Below are 9,016 nucleotides of genomic sequence, written 5' to 3' on the forward strand. Positions count from 1 at the left end.
AACAAGTAGAAAAAAGAAGAATATATATATATATATATATATATATATCATCAAGAATACATTTGAACAAAATACATTAGATTCAATCCCAAGTTAGAAAGCACTTAGCCACTCATGACAACTCCTTCAATCTTCATTCTTAGTCTGGATTGCATAAAAAGGATTGATCTGAGCAAGTTCTTCTCCTAAGAACTGAGGTTTTCTTCTCTTTCTCTCACTAGCTTCTCTCTAAAAATCACTTCTTGTTTCCACCGCTCTGTTTTGAGTTGTGTTTCAAAATTTATATAATGAACTTTAGCTTAAGCTAGCCAATTTAGCTTAAGCTAGATCTTTCGGTGCATTTTTAGCTTGAGCTAGCAATTCTAGCCTAGGCTAGATTAGTACTGCACCTTTAATCAACTCTGCACAGATTTATCTTGAGCTAAATCCTCTAGCTTGAGCTAAATCCTCTTGTGATCCAATTATGTTTTTGCTTTCTTTCTTTCAATGCTTCATATCATCTGCAATTTACACAAAAATTGAGATTAAATTTCTTCATTTGTTTCTTAGTTCAAAATATATAATCGGATTCAATAATTCTCATATTAGGGTAATTTTCTTACATTAAGCAACAATTAAGTTCCAAAGTGTTCAATTTTCTCAATCATAAAAACTACACATTGGCACTTATCACTTTGGCGTAAGAATGTTCATCCAAAATTAATTATGCGATAACTGAATGTTTCTGGGAATTGGTTGGTTACTGATGGGCTGAATTCTGGGACAATTTTTTATTTTTATTTCTTATTTCCGATGTTGGAGTAGAAGAGATGTGGGTTTTCCAGTGGTAGGTAAGTTGTACAAACTCAACTTTTTTTTATTTCCAACAATGGAGTAGAGTAGAGCGTATGAGTGTGATCCACTAAGTGATCATAATTTGGATATGTATTTTTTTTATTTTGGTGTAGGTGTTGTAGTAATGGTTTTGCATTGAATTCCTTCGTACGAAATAATAATGATGTCTAAACTCATAGAATTTTGTAGACCCCTTTGTGTTGAATTGATTCATTTCCCTTAATATTCTTATTTCTGATTTTGAATGGAAAAAAATTTGTGAGTTAATTGTACTTCTAAGAACTCCAAATCGTTTCTTCTTTTCCATTCACTCCAGACAAAGACATAAAAAATTCCAAAACATCATCCAAAATTTGGTTACCGCATAATTAATTATAGATGAACATTCATACGTCAAAGTTGAAAACTTGATTTATTTTATTTTATTTTATATTATATTTCTTTACTTCTTTCCTACTCGCTCTTGGCAAAGCAAAAAAAAATTCCAAAAACACATTCTCGAAATTTGGTTATCACATAACTAATTTCATATGAACACCCATATGCCAAAGTCAAAAATTGAAAGTCGAAATTATATTTTTAGAAACCGGATTTCGATCATCCATCGAACGACCTTTTTCTGCTCCTTCTCATTCTCGAACAAAAAATTCCAAAAAATCATTATGACATTTGGTCATTGCATAATTAATTTCAAATGAACATTCATACGCCAAAGTCGAAAATTAGAAACCAATTTCAATCATCCATCGGAAAACCAAAATCTCTTTCACTCTAACACCGAAAATAATAAATAAAATCGAAAATCGCCCCAAAATTCAGCCCATCAGTAACCAATTCCCAAGAGCATTTGATTATCACATAATTAATTTTGGATGAACATTCATACGCCAAAGTCGAAAATTAAAAGTCGAAATTATATTTTTCACAAACTGAATTTCAATCATCCTCCAACGACATTTTTTACACTCTTGTTCATTATCATCGAAAAACAAATACTCCCAAAATTCGACTCCCCAAAAACCAAATTCTAAGAACATTTTCTTTTCACAAATAAAATATAAATATGAGAAATCAGTTTCCTAGGAACCAAATTCTCACCATGGCACAAATAAGTGTTATTGAGAGAAATAAAGTTCAAAGGGTGTTATGGAGGGAAATAATACTCAAATCAATGCTATTGAGAGAAAAATGTTAGAAGTCGTGTTAGAACATTTCAGTTCATAATGTGGTCTACGTTAAAGTCATGTTACGATAACACAATTTTAATACAAAAGTAATAGAATTAAAGTTGTTAGGACATGACTTTAATTAAATTTTTAATTAAAACTTAATTAAAGGCATGACATAGTGACACAACTTCAGTGTATAAATAATATTAATGAAGTTGTGTAACATCATCACTTTAATAAAATTTAAAAATTAAAATCAAATTGAAGTTGTGAGATTGTATTACGACTTTAAGTTTGTAGCACGTTGAAGGGATTTATTGACCGCAAGGTTTATTATGCATGGCTAATACAACACATTGATGGACATTCAAAGTTTCAAATGACTAAAATGTTGTCTTGTTGTTTGGTTGTATGTTAACTATGTAAAATAGTCTCATTCACAATTTTGTAGTTATAGATACAGTGAAAGTACTTGTGATATAAATATATATTATAAAATAGTTGATGTCTATTATTAAAAATAAAATATAAATAAATGTATTAAAAATCAGATTTTTCTCAACGAATCCATTGTAACCCATAAAACTCATGCCCTCTCAAACTATGTGAGCCTTTTAGTCGTTGGACGGAAAGGTTGAGAGTTGATTTTCATCTTTAATGACTTCAAATTTTCATTTCTCTAAAAAAGAAATGTTAAGAAGTAAGTAGTAATCACCTCTATACCCAAAAAAATGTTTAAATATGACTTTTAACACAACATGAAAATAGTTTATAAATACAAATAAAGAGGTCCAATGCATATGATGAAAAAATTATTATCATAGGCTTTGCTATCATGCTAGAATTCATCTTAAAACAAATTCATATAAGTGAAGTTTGACGGATGTCCATGATGCTCTTATATACAACACTCACACCCAATTTCCGGCAAACCTAAGGTGGTTTACCCAAGATTCAAAAACTTTTAGTTTGTTTCTAATGTTTTATCTCCTTTACACATCTTTGAAATTTAATATTCATCTAAGTCGATATACAACTTATGTGATACTTGGATATTGAGAGAGAACCTTATTTCATGTCAAGCACTCTACTATATTGAAGAAGGAATAGAATATATAATTGGATAAATAGCTATTCAATAAAAAAAGTATTGATATTTTTTATTTTAGTACAATAAGAAAAAAAATAATACTTTTAGTAAACAAAATTTAATTTTAATAATTTTATTTGAACTTCGTTAATTGTTGAAATAGTTAAGCACATCTATAGAGTTTTGATTAAATTGACTATTTATTTTATCTAATTTTAATTATCTTAAAAATCATGAAATTTCACATCCAGATCATAATTAATCGGTCTTCATTATCCAACTCCTAAAATTAGAGTCATCTTTTCTACATATGGTCTAAATGCGATCGTTTCTAGAGAATATTTCAAGAATGAATTTCAACTCATTGTAAAAAAATAAAACAATGTCATTGTACCGTCAGGACCGAACAAGTCACGTCATTTGGTATCGTTGATTGACCGAAAAATGATTAATTACATTAAAGAGCAAATCAATGAGATATGACAAGTATGGTAACACCCTACAAATCAGGGTAAAATAAATATGGATTGCACCCTGCTAAATCCGAAAGCTATGAGATAAATTAGCTAATACTGATTTATTAAAGATACGCATCATATACGGCCCATGAATGAAATAACCCACTAATATAAATAACTCTTCTACACAAGAATAAGGTACGTTTTTATCATTTATATCATAGACTCTCTTTTTTTATCGATAATAATCATACACTCTTAATACATAGTACTTTTGCAGGTTTAGTCCCGACCGAGCATCAAGGAGTTGAAGAGCTGAAAAGTTGTAGGTTTAGTACATCGGTGTTTTTTCTCCCATTTCCTGTGAACTTTGGAAGAAGGAGATGAGAATGATTTTTCAAAGATGGAGATTTGTCCATGAGGTTTTCATCTTTAGAAAACTTAACCAAAAAGGTGAAACATTTGGATTCGTAAGGCTTTTTATTAAGAAAATAGTAATTATCAAATTATATGCAATTATTGTATGCAATATTGTACGATATTGTACCCAATTATATGCAATTAATTTAATAATTATAGAATCTCATTATTAGTATCCTACCTAATTAGATTGTAATTTTGGAGTGAGAAACTCCCTATATATTTTTCCATACATGAAGTGATGTAATATACACATAAGAGAATAAGAAACATCTCTTTTTCTTACCATTTTTTATCATTCTCTTATATGGTATCATAGCACCGATCTTGGTGCCCTGACAGCCTCTCCATTTTTATCCCCTAAATAAAAAATCATGTCTGGCAAAGAAGGCATCAGTAACGAGTCCGTACAAGGCTTCAATGCCGAGCAAATTCAGCAATTGGCAAAGGCTATTTACTCGCTCAACAATAACGGTAAAAGTGACACGTTTGTTAGCTCTGCAGGTCTGCTTGCCCATAACTCCTCTTCTAATTCTGCTTTTACGAAATAATGAATTTTGGATAGCGGAGCAACCGATCACATTACATTTGATTCACAATTTTTCACACACACTTCATCATCATTTATTTCAAATGTTAATCTGCCCACAGGCTCAACTGCGTCCCTTTCATCTACAGGCACAATTAAATTCAATGACAAAATCACTCTCAAAGATGTTCTTTGTGTTCCTTCTTTTAATTTAAATCTCATGTTCATTAGTAAGATAACCAGTTCACTAAATTGTTGTGTCGTTTTTACTCCACATGGTCATGTTTTACAGGACTTGGCTACGGGGAGGATGATTGGCTCGGGTAAACAACACGCAGACTTATACTACATGTCTTCTCCGGCGTGTCTACAACTTGTATCTTCCTTACTACCTATCCCTATCACTAAAAATCTCATTCCCATTCATAATAATTGTAGTATATGTTCCAAAGCTATACAGACAAGGCTACCCTTTCCTTTAAGCACAATAAAATCTCATTCTCCATTTAATCTATTGCATTGTGACATTTGGGGTCTCATAAAACTCCAACTCATTTTGGAAAACGTTTTTTTCTCACTAACTATACTAGATGTACTTGGCTATTTCTTATGAATCACAAATCTGAAACCCAACATCTCTTAGAGTCATTCATTACATTTGTACAAAATCAATTTCAGGCATCTATTAAAACCATCCGCGTTGACAACGCACTGGAATCTGGAATTTATTTCAATGTATGCTTTTTTTCTCAAAAAAGGTATTGAATGTCAACGCACTTGCGTCTACACTCCTCAACAAAATGGAGTAGTAGAACGCAAACATAGACACGTTTTAAACACAGCACGAGCCCTCCTATTTCAGTCCAATTTACCATTAGAATTTTGGAGAGAATGTGTTTTAACCGCCACATATATCATTAATCGCTTGCCATCACCTTTACTAAAAAATAAATCACCTTTTGAGCTACTATATAATCAACCACCTTCACTTTCTCACCTAAAAACTTTTGGTTGCCTCTATTACGCAACTGTTGTTTCACCTAAGCAAAAATTTGATCCGCGCGCCCAACAATGCATCTTCATTGGTTATCCTCACAGTCAAAAAGCATACAAATTATTTGATATAGATGCAAACACTTTTTTTACAAGTCGGGATGTCATCTTCCATGAAAGTGTTTTCCCATTCTACCAACAGTCACAAACACAATCCTCACCTCCATTACAAGGTATTTTGCCCACTATTGACATTGACTTACCTACTCCATCAAACCAACATTCTTCTCCTACTCGTCACAATACACCTGAACCTCCATCAAACCAACTTTCTTCTCCTACTCGTCACAATGCACCTGAACCTCCATCAAACCAACCTTCTTCTCCTACTCGTCATAATACACCTGAACCTCCAGTACACCAACCTTCTTCTCCCATGCCAAGAAGTCTAGCACCCATTACCAAACCTTCTCCGGCTGACCTTCCTGTTCGACAATCCAGTCGCACATCAACCCAACCTTCCTGGCTTTAAGACTACGTAACGGGATCCCAAGTCAATCATTCGACCACTGCCCAAGACCGACTGAATTGAACCAGGTATCCTATGCATCATTTTCTTTCTAATTCACGATTTTCTTCCACACACAGTGCATATCTTGCTAACATCACAGCCACCAAAGAACCTCACACTTATGCTCAAGCTATCCTTGATCCAAATTGGCAAAAAGCAATGAACGAAGAGCTTTCCGCCTTGCAGCTAAATCAAACGTGGACCTTGACACCGTTACCCGCTGGGCAGAAACCCATCGGATGCAAATGAGTCTATAAAATAAAGTACAACTCGGATGGTAGCGTCGACAGATATAAGGCGTGCCTTGTCACAAAAGGGTACACTCAGATTGAAGGTGTCGACTATTCTGAAACTTTTTCACCAACAGCAAAATTAACAACTTTAAGGTGTCTCCTCACCATTGCAGCAGCCAGAAATTAGTTTACTCACCAGCTAGATGTGCAAAATGTCTTCTTACATGGCACATTGCATGAAATTATTTACATGGACTTGTCACCCGGGCATCATCGACAGGGGAGAACATCGTATGTCGACTCAACAAATCCCTTTATGGTCTCAAACAAGCATCTCGAACATGGTTTTCAACATTTTCAACAGTCCAAGACAGATTACTCTCTATTCACGAGACAAAATAACTCATCATTTACTGCCCTTTTGATTTATATGTGGATGATATTCTTTTGACAGAAAATGATTTGACAGAAATTCAGCGTGTTAAAGATGGTTTATTACAACAATTTCGCATTAAAGATCTTGGAGACCTAAAATATTTTCTAGGGATTGAATTTTTCCGTTCCAAAGCTGGTATTTACATGTCCCAAAGAAATTATGCGTTTGATATTTTGCAGGATACGGGACTCACAGGTGCTCGTCCAGACAAATTTCCAATGAAACAATACCTAAAACTCACACCAGATGATGGAGAGTTATTAAAGGATCCAGTCAAATACAGGCGACTCGTGGGACGACTGATATACCTCACGGTTACTCGGCCTGACATAGCATTTTCTGTTCGGACCCTAAGTCAATATATACCGGATCCACGGAAACCTCTTGGGATGTCGCAATTCGAGTATAAAGTACATCAAAGGATCACCAGGACAAGGATTGTTATTGCCATCCGAAAACAATCTGACATTGACAACTTATTGCGACTCAGATTGGGGAGGTTGTCAGACAACTCGGAGATCAGTATCTGGGTATTGCATTTTTATTGGTTCCTCTATTATCTAATGGAAGTCAAAAAAACAAACAAACGTATTAAGATCATCAGTGGAAGCAGAATACCGCGCAATGGCCAATACTTGTTTGGAGATAGTTTGGTTGCGATATCTGTTGCAAGATTTAAAGGTGGCATGTAACTTGCCAGCTCAACTTTTCTGTGACAATCAAGCGGCATTACATATAGCAACAAACCCAGTATTTCATGAACGCACAAAACACATTGAGATAGACTGACACATTGTGCGAGAAAAATTACAAGCTGGGATATGTACCGACACAATATCAGCTCACAGATATTTTTACGAAGGCACTGTGCAAGGAACGATTTTTGACAATACGACACAAGTTGGGTTCTTGATCTTCACCTACCAACTTGAGGGAGTATTAAGGAAATAATAATTATCAAATTATATGCAATTATTGTATGCGATATTGTACGATATTGTACCCAGTTATATGCAATTAATTTAATAATTATAGAATCTCATTATTAGTATCCTACCTAATTAGATTTTAATTTAGGGGATAGAAACTCCCTATATATTTCATATACATAAAGTGATGTAATATACATAAGAGAATAAGAAACATCTCTCTTTCTTATCATTTTTTATCATTTTCTTATACTTTTTGGATTCAAAATATAATAATATTGGAGAAGAAGTTGGACAATATTTGAATTCGGAACATGAAACTACATGCAAATAGGTCGAAGTATAGAAGGTATGAAGATAGAACTACAAACAGAGGTAGATCGAGGGATGGAAGTACACAAAAATGGATGAAAAATGGGTACAAACAAATATGGAGAAAGAAGGACTCAAATAAAATGTATGTTCAAGCAGTCAAACATAGCAAACACGAAGCATAAGAGAGTGTCGATGGAAGGGGGCCTACAATTACTCTAAAGGTAAGTTTCTTCTAGAAAGAATGGTAAAAAATACAATAAATTTGAATTTAGCCTATACAGTTATACAATTTAAAAGATATTTCATATTATAGAATTTAGTATGTATTTTAAATTACATTGAAAGGTATTTCATAATATTATGTAATTGGAAGATGTATTTCAGATTTACAATCAAGAATATGTATTCAGATTACTTAATTTAAAAATAATTTTTTATTTCCAACTCACCTAATCCATTTAATCCATAATACATTTTCAAAAATTTAAAAATCTAGAAATCAGAAAATGTATTTTAAATTAAGTATTCTGAAAATATATTATATATTACACAATCTAAAAATTTAATTCAAAATATATTTATGATTTTTTTTTAAATTGTGGAATTTGAAAAACTAAAAATACAAAATATAAAAGGTGCAGTAAGAAAAAATGGGTTTTAAAGAGTAATTGCAAACAGATGAAGTCCAATGGGAATCCATGAAAAACATGGTTGTTTCTTCTGCACCTCCATATATTCTTCTCCACCTCCATACATTTTCATATTTCCAAAAATTCCCCTCTGTAATATTCTGGATTATGTAATCCAGAAGTCTTTTTTTAAATTTATAATTAACTTCCAGATTACATAATCCGGAAGTATTTTTTCAAATGCAGGATTAGTTTTTGAATTATGTAATCTGGAAGTCTTTTTCAACTCCAGAATTACATAATCCGGAAGTCTCTTTTAAATGCATGTATGAATTACATAATCCGGAAGCTATTTTATGGGAGTAACACAAAAAGGTTAAAAAAGTATTTTCATGTTGTGTATGGGGTGT

This window comes from Phaseolus vulgaris, chromosome 2 (assembly GCF_000499845.2).
Source record: "Phaseolus vulgaris cultivar G19833 chromosome 2, P. vulgaris v2.0, whole genome shotgun sequence".
Classification (NCBI taxonomy): domain Eukaryota; kingdom Viridiplantae; phylum Streptophyta; class Magnoliopsida; order Fabales; family Fabaceae; genus Phaseolus; species Phaseolus vulgaris.